The sequence below is a fragment of the Globicephala melas genome, chromosome 7 (assembly GCF_963455315.2).
Source record: "Globicephala melas chromosome 7, mGloMel1.2, whole genome shotgun sequence".
Taxonomy (NCBI): Eukaryota; Metazoa; Chordata; class Mammalia; order Artiodactyla; family Delphinidae; genus Globicephala; species Globicephala melas.
In genome coordinates this window covers 110,674,115-110,694,120 of record NC_083320.1, presented here as the reverse complement: position 1 = coordinate 110,694,120, position 20,006 = coordinate 110,674,115, and the positions used below count along the sequence as shown (strand labels likewise).

The following is a 20,006-nucleotide window of genomic DNA, read 5'->3' as shown; positions in this document are numbered from 1 at the left end:
GTTCCTGATCTTAGAGGGAACAATTTTAGCTTTTCACTGTTGAGAATGATGTTAGCTGTGGATTAGGACAAATCATATTTAAACTTCTGAAAACTAAGGAAATTACCCTAAAAGCTACCAGAGAGAAACAACATATTTCCTATGGAGGAACACCAATTCAAATAACAGCAGATTTCTCATCTGATAGTATGGAAGACAGAAGGAAGTGGCATAATATTTTTCATGTGCTGAAAGACAGCATTATTATTTGATGTTCTTATATATTTAAATTTTTTGGATGAAAAGTTAATTTAGTTATATTCATTCTACTTTTTTAATAGTAAGAGTATCTTTGGACTTGTCTTCTAAGTATAGTTTTGACTTTTTATTTTTTCTGTAATCTAAGTAGTCTATAGCATGTTTTTATTTATTCTTCATTTAAGAGTCTTTAAAAAATAATCACTAAAATAATTAGGTTGCTAACTTATAGTTTAATATTTATTTATTGTGGTTTATATACCTTTTAATTATATGATCAATTTTATTAATAATATATTATTGAAAATTATTTGTATACTTTATGGGTAAGTAAAATTATTTGTTTCTATAGAAGAATGCTTGTTAGAGAATCAATTTGCACTCTTTAAATTTATTTGGTCACCTCTGGAAGGATGAGTCACTAGAGAACAGAATGTGTTCCCACATACCATTATACAAAGTAGTGACTCTCTTTGGTTTAAAGTACCTGGATTATTTGGAGTTGGTCAAACTCTACTATTAAGGAAATATTAAATGCATTAAGGCTTAATAGGTTTCAGTTCTCAGATGTAGAGTGCTGAAAACCATATCACTCTTACCCTCACCACAAGAAAACCTGGACAAATTGCAAATTAATGACTTTTCTTGAGCTAATCAGAGAACACAGGTCATAAGGTGAATAGTTAACCTGAAATCTACAGTGAGAGACAGTACATTGCAAGGAGACAAAGCCAGATGATTTACCTGGACAAGAAATCATGGAATGCTAAATATGCCAGTAAGAAAATCAAAGTAGACATTTTAAATGAATTTCTGAAGGCCAATTGTGGGCTAACATGAGAGTGTGACAGACTCTAAGGACTGAAAACTTAGGGATCTTAACACTTTCTTGCAGGCTGTTTCTCCAGGAACCCCATCAGGCTCCCACAGGGAAGATTGAGGAAAGCCCAGAGAAAACCACCCACCTGTGGTCTGGCCGGGGGAGGGAAACAGCAACCATAGTGAAATCTGCCCAAACCCATCAATACTATGAATGAAAAGCCTAAACTTCAGGGGAAAGGTACTAAAAACTGTAGCCTAAGGGTACTTGTGGCAACCCACTACAGCTAGGGGAGGGGGAGGAGGGTAAGGGAGGGAACAAATCTCTACCAATGGGAGAGGGGCAGGTATACATACTAGGTCCAGAATTCATCTAGTAGGGGAAGGATCACTTGTAAAGACCAAACCCCAAGATGAATGTTCACAGTGCCTGCCTGAGACTGAGGCTTAAGAGAAACATCAGAAAACATAACCACACTATGTTAACAGACATTGGGTTAAAATAACAACTAGGAAAGCTAAGAGAATCAGACTGACTGTAAGGGACAGTATAACAGAAGGACCCCAAACCAGGAGAGAGAACTACAAGGAAGCAGAGGGATTTGAACCTTTAGTGTACTTAGAGTAACCACAGCAACCACGAACTTTAAACCCAGCCCAACTGTGTTTGAACTTGATTAACACATACCCCTTTATCAAAAGCTTAGCAGAAGAGAAGTTACACTCACTCTAAGTATAAAAAAAATATTTACTTCAGTATGTACTCTTTTCTGTAACAGGTCTAGATTTCAGGAAAAAATGAAGAGGCATACAAAGGAGCAAGGACAAGTAACAAAGATCAGAACCAGACTTGGATATGGCACAGGTGTTAGAGCTATAAGACAGGTCATTTAAGATAACTATGATTAATATTTAAATAGAAAAGGTAGAAAACACGCAAGATCAGAAGGGTAATTTCATCAAGATGGGTAATTTCATCAAGAGAAGGCAACTATCAAAATCACTTGGAAATGTGAGAAATCAGAAGCACACACCATTTCCCTGAAGAATGCCTTCAATGGGCTTATCAGTAGACCTGACACAGTTGAAAAAAACAATCAGGGAACTTGAAGACAGGTCAATAGAAATTACCCCAACTGAAATACAAAGAGTAACAAAGTAGAAAAAAATGGGACAGAGCATCCAAGAGCTGTAGGATAATATTAAATGGCCTTACACAAATTAGAATCCCAGAGAGAGAAGAAAGAGAATGGGTCTGAAGACATACATATTTGAAGAAATAACACAGAATGTTCCAAAATTAGTAACATACACTAAACCAGAGATCCTTGAAGTTCAGAAATCAAGAATAATACAGAAAACAGCACCTGGCCACAGGCACAACATATTTCAAACCTCTGAAAATCAAAGATGAAGTGAAAATTTGAATACAGCCAATGATTCAATGGGTAGATGCTGTCAGAAGCCACGTTCCCAATTCTCACCAATACTCATGACAACACATACATAGGCCTTTAAGTTCTGATAGTTCAAAACCCTCTAGAAGACATTTTGGAGAATAAGGTATCTAGATAAAGGCTTTTTTATTGATTTTAATTTTTTTAAACATCTTTATTGAAGTATAATTGCTTTACAATGGTGTGTTAGTTTCTGATTTATAACAAAGTGAATCAGTTATACATATACATATACCCCATATCTCTTCCCTCTTATGTCTCCCTCCCTCCCACCCTCCCTATCCCACCCCTCTAGGCGGTCACAAAACACCGAGCTGATCTCCCTGTGCTATGCGGCTGCTTCCCACTAGCTATCTATTTTACATTTGGTAGTGTATATATGTCCATGCCACTCTCTCACTTTGTCCCAGCTTACCCTTCCCCCTCCCCATATCCTCAAGTCCATTCCCTAGTAGGTCTGTGTCTTTATTCCCATCTTGCCCCTGGGTGCTTCATGACCTTTTTTTTTTTCTTAGATTCCATATATACGTGTTAGCATACGATATTTGTTTTTCTCTTTCTGACTTACTTCACTCTGTATGACAGACTCTAGGTCCATCCACCTCACTACAAATAACTCAGTTTCGTTTCTTTTTATGGCTGAGTAATATTCCATTGTATATATGTGCCACATCTTCTTTATCCATTCATCTGTTGATGGACACTTAGGTTGCTTCCATGTCCTGGCTATTGTAAATAGAGCTGCAATGAACATTTTGGTACATGACTCTTTTTGAATTATGGTTTTCTCAGGGTACATGCCCAGTAGTGGGATTGCTGGGTCATATGGTAATTCTATTTTTAGTTTTTTAAGGAACGTCCATACTGTTCTCCATAGTGGCTGTATCAATTTACATTCCCACCAACAGTGCAAGAGGGTTCCCTTTTCTCCACACCTGATAAAGGCTTTTTTGAAAGAGAGCTTCCAGAACTCAAGGGAGAAAATTTGTCTGTGACTTTGAATCCCCTGTGTTAGGATCTCTGAGTCCAACCTAGAAGACGTTTCTGAGATGCCTGAGACCACACATCCAACACTGTCTATCTCCCTTGAATAACAAAACACCTTATCCTTTGCATTTTCTATTTTATTTCCTTTCTTCCTATAATGATGTTTAAATTAGAATGCAATACATAAGAAAATTGCACACATCATAAGTGTTCAAAGTGTTATCATAAAGTGAATATGTCCATACAGCCAATATAGGAAAGAATACTACCATTGTTCCAGAACCTATCATTAACTTCTTGCCCCCATCACTAACCTCTCCATCCTCCCAAAGGTAAACACTGTCCTGAACAAACACCATAGATTAGTTTTCCTAATTTTGAACTTTATATAAATGTAATAAGTCAGGATTTACTCTTTTGTGTCAGGCTGCTTTTGGGGAATGTTTGTGAAATTTACCTATACTTCAGAGTAGTTTTATTTTGTTCATTTTCATTGGTAAATAGTATTCCATTGTATAAAAATACCACCATTCATTTATCTCTCTTTCCACTTTGGGGCTGTTTCAAATAATGCTTTTAAGAACATGTTTGAACAAGTCTTTTGGTGAACACAATTCTGCTTCTGTTGAGTACCTACCAGGGGTGAAATTTCTGTCATATGCTATGCAGGTGCTTCGTTTTAGTGAAGTGTCAAACAGTTTTCCAAAGTGACTATATCAGTTTACATTCCCATCAGGAGTGAATGAATTTTCTACTTTCTTTGCAAATATGCCAATTAAAAAATAATTTCAGCCATTCTGATGGGTATGCAGTGATATCTTATTGTGATTTGTTAAACTTTCCTGATAACTAAAAGGTTGTAAAATTGTCCAACAGGTATGAAGTATTTAAAGAATGTTTATTAAATAAACTATTAAAGAGCACAATGAATGAAGTACAAGGAAAGGCATGGCTTCAATTAAAATTATACATACCCTGTTTTGTGGCAGGAGAATTGCTCTAATCATTGAGTCCCATGGTCCCATTTATGTGAAAGTAGATCACCAATGGGGCTTAGCTTTGTCTGAACCTGCCATTCATCCTTCAGAGCCATTGCAACCAGTCCTCCTCCTTACATGGGCTTGAGGACACCGGGCCCCAGACTTCTCAGACATTGTGAGTTCTTCAGCTCTGTCCTTTTGTCCGCACCTACTTGTGTAGTTGACATATGATGAAATAAGACATAGGAACTAGCCCTCTCTCTGTGCAGTGCTGGCACGTGTGTTCCAAGTGAGCACACTAGTTGAGGCCAACTGGACCACTGGAAGCAGCCAAGAGTGAAGAGTGCCAGGGATCAGCTTAATGAAGCCAGTGTTTCGGGGGCACACCAAGTGTCATAACTGAGGAACTCAGTGTGATTATCAGTCTCAAAGGGCAGGGTCCTGGAGAGTATCAAAGCCAGGCATTCCAGAGCTATGAGCACAAAGGGAGCCAGAAAATATTTGATGTGCTGGGTGGAAGGTGGGCAGGCTGGAGAAGGGAGAAGACCCTTTTGTGCCACTGTCCTCAGCAGAGTCTTATGCTCGTGAAGCTCAGGGGCTCCCACTCATGGTCCCACTCACTGTATCTCACCTTTGTGCCCACGTCATCATGATGAGAGTGTCTTATTTCTTCTCTGATGCTTGGTGAGTCTGCTACTGAGTTCTATGATTTTCCTTGAAAGAGGAAAACATTGTTTCCTCAGAATGTAATCACTAGTATCAGAATAGTGTAGGCAGTGGTTGATTGTAGTTGACATATGTAGTGACACTAGCACTGCCTTACACCTAAATGCTGTATTTCTTTATTCTTGCTCTAAATTAGCATCCTGTAGATACTCAGGTAGCAATTAATACATTAGTTAATCTAAGGTATACCTAAATGAAAAGATTTATATTTTCTGATTTATAATTACAATGATGACCACATGAAAACCAAGCTTCTCTTTTAATTATTTTCTATCTCTCTCTCACTTTTTTGTCCACAAGAGACAGCTCAGTGACAGAAAGAATATAAACTCCATAGTTATTCACACCTGGCTTAGAATCTTTGCTCTGCCAACTACTAGCTTTATCATCTTGTATAATTTAAACTGTATCTGAATTTCTTTATCTGTTGATGTATATTATAATACCTGTGTTCTAATGTGGAGGAATTACATGAGATGTTAAAGCAGCCAGCATAAAATTAGTGTTCAAAATAGTAATTCATCCTCCTCCTTTCTGCTTTGGGGTCTTATTATCATTCCCAGTTGATGGGTGAAAGCCTTCACCACTGAAAGGAATGATGATCCACTAATAGTTTTAGACACTTAACAGGGAAATTCTGGAACCCAATCTGTTAATACCAGGTGAGCTTCAGCCTACATATATTTTTATTCTGCTACAAAACTTCTAGTCAATGGGGAAATTTAAACATACAAAGTAAATCCAATGTCAGAGAATAAGCAATCCCTCAGTCTTGTTGCTTCATTCTTGAACGATTGTAATGTCTTCCAGAGCATGGCCTTACTTTCAGGCTTTTCCTCTATGCTGCGCTCATATCTCTACCAGATTAATATTCCTCTAGTTTTCTTCTCATAGTCCCTCTTCTTGTTCACAATCTTCCAATGGTTCCCTGTGCCTAAGGATAGATGTTCCAACCTGTTCACTTGCCATGTGAGGACTCTTCATTTGGTCAACTCAACTTTCTGCCTTTATACCCCATCATGTTTTATTAAAATATTCTGGTTTTGCAGGAGTGAAGACTCTGACCCGTGACCACACATTTAATGTTCCTGTTTCATTGTCTTTGCTAATGTAATGTGTGGCAGACCCTGAAATTTTCACACTCCATAGGTAGTGTTCGTCACCTGACTTTAACCTTGGCGGGTGTCAGAGGTAGCTAGGTGCTTACTTATAACAGTAGCTGGATAAATGGGTTCTTGGATCAAAAATGTTTGCAGGGAATGACTGAACCTTAAAAAAGGTCACAATTGTACTGTTAACTCAAACAGTTATTACACAGCAAGCTAAATACCAGACGTGTGGGTAATTAATGGAAACTGAATTCCTTCTACTTGGTATTTAGTGGTAATTCTTGATCACCGTATCAGGGTGACAATAATCACTTTATTCCTACCTGGACCCTTTTCTCCATGTATTTACCTCATTCTGATAAGTCTCTTCTATGAGTCCTTTGTGATTACGAATCTTCATGACTATTGTCTTGGCATTCTTTCTAGTTAGAATTTACATGTTAACAGATTTTACATTTTAACAATTCTTGTTATTAATAGTTACATTAAAGCAATTCACATTGAGTTTGAATTTTGTAGTTCCTGTTTCTGCCAAGGTTTCATCAAGTAGTATATGTATATGAAGCATGTACGTAGTAAACAGAGTTTTCCAATTTAACCCACGATTAAAACTAAAACCACCAGGAACAACTTATGTACCCTTTTTGCTCATCTTTTCCAGGTTATAATTAACAACTCCATTTGGGGGGACAGCATGCAGAAAGCTTGCTTAAAAAATGAGTTGTGCTTGGACCTAATGGCTAGGGACAGTTAATTTCTTGCAGTCTCTGTGGTGGCTGTGTAATAGGGAAGAACAAATCTGACTCCGTATTAGATCTGTTCCTTTTACTTTAACCTCTGTGCTCTGTTGTCTGTGCTGTCATGCTGGCTCTGCACCTTTCCTAAAAGAATGTTGCCTATAGCCTGAAGTATACAGGATAGCCTATTCTCAAGGCTCCGACCTTAAAGAGTCCATTCATAAACAAATAAAACGTTTCAGAACAGAGAATAACATTTGTCTTGTTCGAGGTTTACAGGAACATCTTGACCTGACCTATGTGGACAGCTGGAAAAACAAAAGATTCCTACACCAAGAAGGTCGTAACAACTAACCACACCCTTCCCTCACTTTGCTTTGCCAAAACCCTTCGAGGAGTTTGGGGCTTAAGCCACTGATCTCCTTGCATGGTCCTGCAATAAACCTTTCTCTGCTCCAAACTCTGATGTTTCTGTTTGTTTGGCCTCACTTTGCGTGGAGCACATGAACTTGCTTTTGGTAACAGTTGGGTGGTTGGAGAAGTTTTCAAAGCTGCTGCTCCAGCCAGTCTCTAGATGTCTGAGGTAGTTTTCTCACTGTGTGCATCCCGGGAGGTATGCAAACCTCCAGGTTACTAGTCAGTAGGATCTGTGGGAAACAAATGTAACAATAGGTTGAAGGCTTCTGAAATACAATTTTAAAAAATAGACACTGAAGAACCTTGTCATTGAGAATGTAGACAGTAGTCTGAATGCTCTTACTATGTTTTGCACCTTGTAAATTTAGTTGTTAATTACATCATTTGGTAATACTGTTAAAAGAGTTTAATGAATCCTTTCAGCAGCAGTGAGCTCAAATATTAAAATAAATGTTTGATGACAAATTAAGTACTAAAATTAGTCTCTCAATAATGTTAACAAACATGCACAAAATGCAGACATAACAATTATGAGGGCTATATTAACAACCACATAAAAACTAGGGGACAGAAATCAGCAGATAATGCATCAATATCTATTTCAAAAGTAAGTTCTTATTTTAAGAAGACTGCCTTCAAAGATGATGTTTTAACAAATGTATCTTCAGAAGGAACACTTATTACTCAATAAAGCACAACTTTTCATTTAGATCAGTTGACTCATTTTCCAAAATAATATATTTTTAATTCTAATATTTCTTGCATACATGCTAAAGGAAAAGTGATTGATGAAAATGAATTGGCTCTGTTATGAGAAAAACTTTTCTATCAGTTGAATAATATGAAAAACAGAGAGAATTTCTAACAAATAAGCCTATACCAAAAGGAGAAATCTAAGTGAAAAAAATTTTAAGCACAAGGATAATGATCCCACAGGGAAACACAGAACTGCAGGAGAAGATAAAGAACAATAGAAAAGGATATAAAAAAGAAACATGTTTTGAGGTTTTAGAACTATTGGAAAAAAGGTAAAATTACTAATTTTTGTTAAAATAAGTCAAGAATGCCTATTAGAATATCTAGGATAAATTCTGAATGAAAAATGAAAGCATGTATAAGTCATAAGTTAATAGAAAAAATAATAAAAATATCTAATTTATTTAGAAGGTAAACAGACAAAAGGGAACATTAAAGAGGTATATAGAAAACAAATAGTAAGATGATAGATAATAGACCAAATGTGTCAATATTTATATAAAATCGTTTAAAGAGTCTATATAAAATAGCATGCTTTTCAGAAATGACTAAAGAAGGGAAATTTGATAACTTGGAGATTATTGATATTAAAAATTTTTTTTGTTCTGCAAAAACCCATGTAGAGAGGATGAAAGACAAACTACAAACTGGGTGAAAATATTTGAAAACTGCATATCCAGCAGAGTACTAATACATATAATATATAAAGAACTCTAAACATTTAACAGGTTAAAAAATAAATTAGAAAATGACAAATACATGAACAGAGATTTCACCAAAGAAGTATACAAATGGCAAATAAGCCCATAATATGATGTTCAGCATAATTAGCCACCAAGGAAATGCAAATTAAAACCACAATGAGTTATCAGTATAGATATATCAGATGGCTAAAATAAAATTTAAAAAACTGTGGCAACACCAAATACTGGTGAGACTGGGGACTCCTATATTACTGTTGGAAATATACTATGATCCATCATTCTAGAAAACAGTCACTCAGTTTCTTGTGAAATTGAACATACAATTACCATACGACCAGCAGCTGCCATCTTGGGAATGAAATAAAATAAAATGAAAACTTAGGTTCACACAAAAAAATCATGCATGAATGTTCATGGCAGCTTTATTCATAATAACCAATAGCTGCAAACAGCCAAGCTTTCCTTAAACAAGTGAATGGTTAAACTATGTTAAAGGCTTACCATTAAATACTGTTCAGCGATTAAAAAGAATGAACTTGTGATAGGTGCAACGCTGGGTGAATCGTCATGGAATTTTGCTGGGTGAATAAAAAAGCTAATTCAAAAATGTTACATACTGTAAGATTCTATTTATGTAACTTTAAAAAAAGACATCATTTTAGAAATGAAGAACAGATTTGCTCTTGACAGGGTTTAGGGACAGGAGGAGGGTGGGTGTGAAGAATGTGAGTTTGGTTATAAACAGGCACCACCAGGGATCCTTCTGGTGATGGAGCTGTTTATTTCTTAGCAAAACAACAAATAAACAGCTGTGGTGGTGAATACCCAAACTTATCATGTGACAAAATTATATAGACCTCAATACACACACCACTCAAAAGAGTACAAGTAAAACTGGGAAATGTTAATAAGTTTGGTAGATTGCATCTTGGCTGTGATAGTATACTATAATTTTGCAAAATGTTACCTTTGAGGGGGACTTTGTAAATTGTACACAGGATCTCTCTGTATTATTTCTTGTAACTGCATAGGAATCTTCAACGATCGCAATAAAATTTTTCAGTTAAAAAGAGGAAATAGTAGTAAATGTCATGAAAGATGTTCTACTTCTCTACACTAGGGGCTATATAATACTATAACTATAAATGAAAGAAGAACAATATAAAAGGAGGGGGCATATCATGTTTATGGAAGGGAGGACTTGATATTGCAAAGATGTCATTTCCCCCCAAGTCACTCTATCCAAAGCAATCTTAATCAAAATCCCAATTTGTTTTCAGAAAATTGACACACTAATTCTAAAATGTCCAGGAAAATGCAAAATGCCAAGAACAACTTAGGCAATCTTGAAGAGCAGAAGGAATATTCTGGAGGACTTGGAACATCAGCTATTAAGGCATTTTAAAATTGCAATAATTAAGACTTTGTCCTAGTGGTGAAAGAACAGACAGATATATTGGAAAAAACATAGGGTCCAGAAATGGATACACACATATACCATCATGTACTTTATGACAAAAGTGACACTCCAGTGTAGTGTATAAAAGTTATTTTTAACATATTGTATTAATTGGCTACCATGTGGAAGAAATAGTGTATCTTGACCCCCTACTTCCCAGCTTACACAAAAATCAATTTCAGTTGTATTGTTCATGTAAATATAAAAAGTAAAACTATAAAACTTTAAGAACATAACATAAATATTGGGATGGCCAAAATGTTTGTTCTGTTTTTTCCGTAAGAGGGCTCTAATAGCACTTAGTTGTCTTTAACGTCATGGGAAACAATTTTGTTAGACTGTATGTGACAGCTGTCATATCAGTGTGCATTTAAAAAAAGACATCAAAATTGGTGAATTTTTGTAGAGCCCTTTTAATATTGAAGATGGAAGAAAAAAGCAACATTTTCGTTGTATTATGCTTTATTATTTCAAGAAGGGTAAAAGCACAACTGAAATGCAAAAAAAGATTTGTGCAGTGTATGGAGAAAGTGCCGTGACTGAGCAAAGGTGTCGATGATGGTTTGCAAAGTTCTGTGTTGCAGATTTCTCGCTGGAGGATGCTCCAGAGTTGGGTAGACCAGTTGAAGTTGACAGCAAGCAAATCGGAACATTAATTGAGAACAATCAATGTTATACCACACAGGAGAGAGCCAACATACTCAAAATATCCAAATCAAGCATTGAAAATCATTTGCACCAGCTTGGTTATGGGCATAACTTTGATGTTTGGGTTCCACATAAGCTAAGCAAAAAACACCTTCTTGACCATATTTCTCCATGCGATTCTCTACTTAAACATAAAGAAAACATTCTATTTTTAAAACAAATTGTGATGGGGGATGAAAAGTGGATACTGTACAAAAAAATAATGTGGAACGGAAGAGATCATGGGGCAAGTGAAGTGAACTACCACCAACCACACCAAAGGCCAGGCTTCAACCAAAGTAGGTGATGTTGTGTATATGGTGGGATTGGAAGGGAGTCCTCCGTTATGAACTCCTTCCGGAAAACCAAACAATTAATTCCAACAAGTACTGCTCCCAATTAGCCAACTGAAAGCAACACTCGATAAAAAGCGTGCAGAAGTAGTCAACAGAAAATGCATATTCTTCTATCAGGATAATGCAAGACCGAATGTTTCTTTGACGACCAGGCAAAAAAAAAACTGTTATAGCTTGGCTGGGAAGTTCTGATTTATCCGCTGTATTCACCAGACATAGCACCTTCGGATTTCCATTTATTTCAGTCTTTACAAAATTCTCTTAATGGAAAAAATTTCAATTCCCTGGAAGACTGTAAAAGGCACCTGGAACAGTTCTTTGCTCAAAAAGAAAGTTTTGGGCAGATGGAATTATGAAGTCACCTGCAAAATGACAGAAGGTAGTGGAACAAAAGGGTGAATACGTTGTTCAATAAAGTTCTTGGTGAAAATGAAAAATGTGTCCTTTATTTGTACTGAAAAATCAAAGGCACTTTTTGACCAACCCGATATATCTTCATGACTTGCTGGTAAGCAAGTATTCTTAAATTAGGAACAAAAGTGTTATTTTAAAAAGGGCTGAGGGCTTCCCTGGTGGCGCAGTGGTTGAGAGTCCGCCTGCCGATGCAGGGGACACAGGTTCGTGTCCTGGTCTGGGAAGATCCCACGTGCCGCAGAGCGGCTGGGCCCGTGAGCCATGGCCGCTGAGCCTGCGCGTCCGGAGCCTGTGCTCCGCAACGGGAGAGGCCACAGCAGTGAGAGGCCCGCGTACCGCAAAAAAAAAAAAAAAAAAAAGGGCTGACTACATTAAAATTGAGAATTTGTGTTTATCAGAGGATACTGTTAAGTGTTAAAAGGCCAGTGCATAGAACAAAGATTATATATAATATATACATCTAACAATGGTCGTTTGTCCAAAATATATAATACACAGCTTCACAGGGCAAAAGACATGAGCAAGCTTTGAAAGGGCCATAAACTTGTGAAAAAGTGAAAAACCCGTTAATCGTCTGGGGAATGCAAATTAACACACAATAATTGTAGTTAGATTGTTTGCAAACACAGCCTCATTAATTTCTTAGTCTCTGCAGGCATGGCTTTTTTGAAATGAGAATTTGCTTTTCCTCCCATGAAAAGATAATGTTACTTTCCACAAGTACAACATGTTTTCATACAAGACTCCAGAAGACCTTGAATCTGAGATGGCCTTGTAACTTGCTTTGGCCAGGAGAATGTGGAAGAAATGATGCTGTGGACCTCCTAGGAATGCTGCTGCCACCATGCAAAGAAGCCCAGGCCAGCCCCCTTGAAGATGACAGAATATCTGGAGAGGGAGGCAGAGGCGACAACAACTACCAAATGTCAGACATGTGAGTGTGGCCGTGGTGGACTGTCTAGTACCAGTTTAACCTCTGGATGACTACAGCAACATGAGTGTCCCCTGGAAAGACTAGCAAAAACACTGCCCAGATGACAACAGGCCAAAACTTCTGACCCATGTAATTGGCCCATGTAGTAAAATAGTGGTTATTTTAAGCCTGTAAGTTTTGGTGTATTTTGTTACACAGCAATCACTAACCGAAACAATGATACAGCACTACACACCCACCAGAGTTGCTAAAATGAAAATCAGAGACAATACCAAATGCTAGCCCCAAAGCAGCGCATCTGTAACCCTTACACCCTAGTGGTGGAAATGCAAATTGGTACAGTCATTTTGGAACACCACTTGGCAGTATCTACCAAAGTTAAACATACACATACTAACTCTAAACATACACCATACTCTAAGCAATTCCACTCCTTAGTTACAGGCTCAAGATAAATGTATCCAAAACACGTGTAAAAATGTTTATTACAGCACTATTCATAAAAGAATATTTGGGATTAACCAAATATTCTTCTAATGTAGAATGGATAAAAAAGTAAATTGTGATACATTCTTACATTGTACAGCCACAAGAACAAAAAAAAACACAACTACACACAACTATATGCATAAGCATCACAAACATAATTCTAAGAGAAAGATGCATAATTGCATTTATATAAAGTTCAAAAGTGAGCAAAAATAGTCCATGGTGTTGGTAGTGAGGACAGTAGTTAAATTTGATGGAGGAATGAGGGGAAGCAACACAAGGAGGCTTTCGGGGTGTTGGTAACACTCTATTTCTTGATGTGAATGCTGGTTACATGGAGCTATTTACTTTGTGAGAATTCATCAAACTGTACACTTATGATCTGTGCACTTTTGTTATACATATATGTCAATAAATTTACAAAAACAAAAAAAGCATAATGAAAGAGAATACATTCTTCAGAAAAATACTAGTGTCTTGGTATTAGAGACAGATATGACTAAAAAATTGGTTAAACAACATGAATAGAAACCAAGGATAAGAATTTAAGATATATTTTACGATGTTCACATAATCAATATAAATTTTGGGGGGTAAGTTTTGCTTCCATGTTAATTTATATAGATTATACATTTTTTTAAAGTTGTTTTTGAATAGGACAGTATGGTGGCTCCAACAATATAATACAACTAATTTGTACTCAATAAACAGTTATCAAACTTTACTTCTTTTTAATGTTTTCTCTCACTCTCAAAGTTTCCTTATTTTGAACCAAAAATTACATGATCACACACCTATCATGCTCCACCTGCTTTTTCATATACTAACATCTGGGGTTTTATTTCTATTTGCTGATGGTTGCTCAAAGTTTGCTCTTAGTTTTTTTTTTTTTTTTTTCCTTGACCAAAACACTTTAATTTACAACTTTAATATACAATATGACGTCTGTAATTTCTTGATATTCTCACCTGGCTCTTGGAAAGAGTTGAGTCTACATTTTCAGTCTCATCATCAGGAAGGATACCTAATTCTTCATCTGTCCATTGGGAAGGATCTGGATACGGAAAGTGACCCAGCACGGCATCTGAGTCATGCCAGAATCGCCAGAGAATCCAGAACCACATGATTGCACTGAAGAACTCCACCTTGATCACCTGGGATCTGGTCAGCTGGGGAAACAGTCTGTACCGGGGCTCGATATGCACACCTCCCTCAGCATGACAGACTCCAGCGCCTTCTGCTACCCGCGCGCGGCAGCCCCTAAAGAAGTGGCCTCCAACGCCCGGGAAAGGCGTTTGCCGCGTCCGAGCCGACATGCCAACCCGCAACCGGACAGCAATCCCCAGGCCGCACCGCCGCCTCGCGTCACTTCCCTTGGCGCCCCGCCCAGTCTTAGTTGATTTCTAAATAGTTTTTCTATAAAAGTTTTCTCTGTCTAATAAATTTCCTGGCTAGTTGCTCCACTTTCTAAACCCAGATGTTTTGGGGTGTGCCTCGTCGTTCAGCTCTCCCTCTGGTTCTTAACTTCTCAGAATTCAAGTTTCCCTACAAATCTCTTGAGGAAGTTGCATCTTCCCAGAGAAGACTGGGTTCCCCCTCTTCCACTCACACACAACACTTTCTTTCGGTGTTCAGGGCCATTAGGAGCCTTGGCCTGAAGGAATCCTATGGTGGTCCGTAGACCAGGTGCTGTTGGTGCAGCCCATTCCCTGGGCTGGGAAGACCCTCTTCCCAGCAGAGCCTGGACGATTGTAGGATGGTGTAGGGCTCTACGTGTGGCCTGGTAACCTCCTGGGTGGCCTCCTCCCACCCACACCCAGTGGTCTCCTCACCATTTCTATGTGTAGGGCTGGCTCTGCCTCTGGTCACCTCTACCTGTTCCCCCCTGACCCTGAAGGTTCTGGAGAAGCCCCACCAACTCCTTGAACTCTGCCTTGGCCAATGTGGAATGCTCTCTCTCTCCTCTGACTGTCTTTGCCATTTGAACCTTAAAGCATTTACCTCTTTGGTTTCTACTTATTTTTATCTGTGGGTTTCCTGTCTTACCAAGTTCCAGATTACAGCTGTGATTTGAGATAAACCCGTTTCAACAACATAATCACAACATCAAAAAGAATAGTTATATTTAGGGCTTAATGGACACCTGACACTATACTTGATTTAAAAAATAACCCTTATGCCAACTCTTACTATGTTGATGATACTGGTCATGGATGAGGGAAGCGGCGAACAGAGAGGCTCAATTACTTGCCTGGGATGTCTTAGCAGGATGTGGCTAGAGCTAAAATATGTGCTCTAGTCTGGGACTCAAGCACACACCCTGTTCTATCCACCCTGCCTCTATTTAGGCCATGGCTGTGTCTATCATTTCTTTTGTTTTTATATTATAAATTTATTTATTCTGACACTAAACCTAGCTGACTGTGGTGAATTAATTTTTTCTCCCTGCATCGGTTCCTTTTTGTTGCTCAATACACCACAGCAGCCAACTGTTTGGCATCATGTGTTCAAAATTTTTAATTCCTGGATTTACATGACACCTTTTCAGAACTCAGATAACATACAACGAACTGACCATCTCTTATAGAACTAATTAGTAAAAAGAAAAAAACCCAACAAATGTGCACGTGTACAGGTAATGCTGCATATTAGAGGCGGGGGGCGGGGCTTTAAAAAAACCCCTAGGTGGAACCTGCCTCATACCACTTAGATGGGCTCTCTGGGTGCAGGATCGGAGGTGTCCGTGTTACCGAACTCAGGTCCGGCTGCTGGCTGCTTGAAAATCAATCCCTAAGGGGCAAGTGTTGGTAGAAAGAAACATTGCTTTTAATCAGAAAGCCAGTAATCTGGGGAGAAGGTAGACTCATGTCCCCTGAAAACCAAATCCGAAGACTCTGCTCAGCCATGAAAGTTTTTAAAGGGAAAAGGGGACGTAATCTAAGTTAATCACTGAGATAGGGATCAAACTCGTAGCCATCCCCCACTACAAGTGCAGGCTTCTCTAATCCTTGTGATCTTGCTCTAGATGCTATGCTGTTCACACAGTTTGTTTAGGGGATTACTGAAGAAGAAGCTAGGGAAGAGATCTGAGCATCTGTTAATGACTTATTCTTCATGTCTACTTCTTTGATCAAGGAAAGAACCAACAGTTTAGGCAAGGTGTTGTGTGATCAAAAGTTTTGAAAATGTGCTAGAGCAGGAGATGAGTAGAGCATGGGGATGCCTGATTTAAGGTTGGTTACAATATAGCTCTGCTAAAGTGATAAGACGAAAGGGACCTCCTGCAGAGAGCTCTTTCATGTAAAAAGCTGCTTATATCCATTGTGCAAACAGGGGTGGGAACCACCTGGGGGAGTGTCTCATGGTAAACAGAAACTTCCGTGCCTCTGGTATCATTTCTTTTTTTTTTTTTAACATCTTTATTGGGGTATAATTGCTTTACAATAGTGTGTTAGTTTCTGCTTTATAACAAAGTGAATCAGTTATATATATACATATGTTCCCATATCTCTTCCCTCTTGCATCTTCCTCCCTCCCTCCCTCCCTATCCCACCCCTCCAGGGGGTCACAAAGCACCGAGCTGATATCCCTGATCTGGTATCATTTCTTGGAGTGAAATATTTCAACATAGGACAGAACTAATTGTGGTCCCACAGAGGTGCTACAGGAAACTTCTTTCTAGCGACTTTAATGTTTTGCTTTCCCTGAGTGTTTTCCTCCCATAGAGGGAGAACACTCTGCAGGGAAAAAAGTAGCTGCTAGACAGACACTTAGAAGAAGCTGAGTATCAGGCTTCCCTCCTTCATCAAACACACAGTAAGTACAGTGCAGTGTTCCAAACTCAGGGAGAAGCCCTGCAAAGAATACTGGAATTAAACTTATTTATCAATAAACTCTGCAGAAAATTCGGTGGGGTTAGAGAGACAAGCAAAGCAGCATGTAAAATATATATTTATATGTTCAGGATAGAACTTGGAGGTGAATTATGGAGGTCATAAACATGTAGCTATAAATCAGATCTGGCAAAAGGTCTAGCAGCAGAGGTGAGTGGGTGCCAGCCATCTGTGGCTCAGAGGCCATGCAAAAGAGCAAGGTCTGTGGGAGATGGGGAACCCTGCTGTCAGCATCTACTTTCCTGGTGCAGATGTGCAGAACTTTTCCTCCAAGGGCAAGATAAAGCAGCAGGTCCAAGTACAGATTCCAGCAATGGAATGACTTGCTGGCTGTGTGAGCATGGCGAGTCCCATCACCCCTCTTAGCCCCTCTTCCCTGATCTGGAACATCTGGATGCTGATGGTACCTATGCTCTGGGGTTGTGGGGAAGTTAGACAAGAAGAGAGTCAGTCTATTACAGCAGAGAGCCTGGTGTGTTACCCAGTAAAGAGGAACCATGATAGCATTACTACCCATGGACATCACAGAATGAAGTTTTTCTCACTGGATGGAAGGAGCTCGCTGCTCTTCCACACCAGAGACACCATGGTTCCTCCAAGGGGGACTCTCAGTTTAAAGCTCGAAGGTCAGTGTAAGAAAAGGACACAGGACACAGAATCTGATCTCCTTGTTTAGCATCCTGGAGCAATCAAAACTCCCCTCCACCCAATCACTTTTGCATCAGCATTCCTAAATTGCCTGCTGTTTTCTCATGATCATCGTGATTCAAATTTTAATAATCTTCTTGTTGAAAAACAGATCAAGAAATGAAAAAAAATGAGCTGGAGATATTGCATTTCTCTGGAAGGCTACCACTAATTAAGATGTTGAAAGCAATTTTAACACCGTTTCTCACCATGGTGAGGAATCTGACAGATTTACAAATTAGCATTCTGGGACTCTCATGTTGAATGCCCATGTTTTGTCAGATTCTCTGATGATCACAGACGTGCTTGGTAATTACTGCAAGTTGATACAATACCTTGCAAAAAATAAATCACACTCTCAGGTGATTCCAGGAAACTGGCCTTTTCATTTGCATTATAAACTATTGTTTTTGGCAGTTATGAGAAAAAGACGAATAGCATTTTGTAAGGCTAAATTACCAATTCTTCTTTCGATAAATTTCAGGTTCAAGAATTATTAGACACCAGTGTCTGTGCTAGGTATACAAGCCATGTTGTCTGCTTCGTAGGATCCTTCCAGGATATTTGGAACCCAAGACGTAGATGGAAAATATTTCACATAATGTGGGGTGACTCCAAATCGGTACTTTTCCAGAAAAGAAGCAGGTTAGGATAATTTCTCATCTTATTATGCACGGCAGCTGCTACTGGGCTCACTTAACCCTCATCTCCCACAGGAGAGGAATAATTCCAGGGGCTGTTCAGAAAGGTCATTTCTGCCAGGAAATTTTTGACAAATTAGCTAACATAAACCCTGGATTAGATTGCAACATTTTTTTTCTTTTCCTCCTCTTTCTTTTTCTTTTCTTCTCCTACTCAGCCTCCTCTTCCTCCTTACCCCCTTTCCTTCTTCTTAATATAAAGCTATCACGTGTTGGTAAACTACCAGTTAGGTAACAACTGAATAGGAAGAGAGACATTCAAGTTGAATTTCCATAACACCCAGGGAATTGTTAGAGGGTGAGCTTCAAAATAATTTTAGAAAGAAGAACCAGAAATAGACAGAAGCACCCCTTTTCCAACTATTGTCCCATTCCCATGTGTAGAGCATTCTTCCTCTTGTGCCCAAGGTAAAGACTTATAGCCGTAGCACTTATAACATAATACTGACATCTAACGTACATTGAATTCTGCTATGATTTGGAGAAATTACACCCATTATCTCGTTTAATTCCATCAATCATCGAGTAAATAGGTTTAGTCCTATATTTCAGAGGAAATAAAGAGGCTCAGAGAAGTTAAGTGACTAAGCACAGTTAAGCACTGCTAGCAATAAACCAGCTTTCATCTCAAGTCTGTGTGCTTCTGGGCCTGTGCCTTTACCCCCATTCTGTTTCACCCTAGCTTGGTTACCTGTATCCATTGGAGTCTGTAAAAGGCAAAGATTACATCTTTGCTCTGCTTCATCAATGCCTGGGCAGTGAACCTGCAGCAGCTGCTCAACATGGGTTTATTGAAAGAATAAACAAAGGAATAAGCAAATGAGTATATGAAGCAACTATTGCTTCCATCACTTACTCAACATTTCTCAAATGAATATCTACCATGAACAAGGCCAGTGTCTCTGGAAGTAGACTCCTGAGACAGAGAATCACATGCATTTGATTTACTGCGAGAGTCATCCCAGGAGAAAGAGGATGAAGGAAGAAGGATAGAATAGGACAAGGAGCTCAACAAAGATGTGGTCTCAGCTGGAGGCGACTTCAGCTTGATCCCACAGGGAGCTCTGGAGCGGAGACTGTACCGCAGAGTGCAATTAGGCAAGAAGCAGACTTTTATCAGTCAGCCATTAGCCGTGAGCTGCCCATAGGGAAGGGGCCTTAGCCGCCCAACCAGGCAGCTTCTATCAGCCAAGGGTTCTACCAGCCTTTTCTCTGGAGAAAAGGGCACCAGGAGTTGGGGATGGGTGAGTGAGTGAGGTTAAGGGGATCAGCAGGGGCCAACAGCATATTTTCGGGCAGACCTTATTAAAATCCTATGGACATTTCCCCAGGCAATCCCCATGGGCATGCATTTTCAATGCCTGCACTCCACTATCATTGCCCTTCAAGGCCCATCCTAAGACCAACCTCCCTCAAGGAGTCTCCCTGGACCACTTCACCCAGGGATCTTCCCTTTT

At 38.9% G+C, this 20,006-nt stretch overlaps 1 pseudogene; it reads right to left on the bottom strand.

Annotated features, from left to right (window-relative positions):
- The window catches only part of LOC115843924 (NADH dehydrogenase [ubiquinone] 1 beta subcomplex subunit 2, mitochondrial pseudogene), a 59,270-nt pseudogene extending 44,686 nt beyond the window's left edge, over nt 1-14,584 (bottom strand).
- Between the last annotated feature and the right edge of the window lie 5,422 nt (nt 14,585-20,006).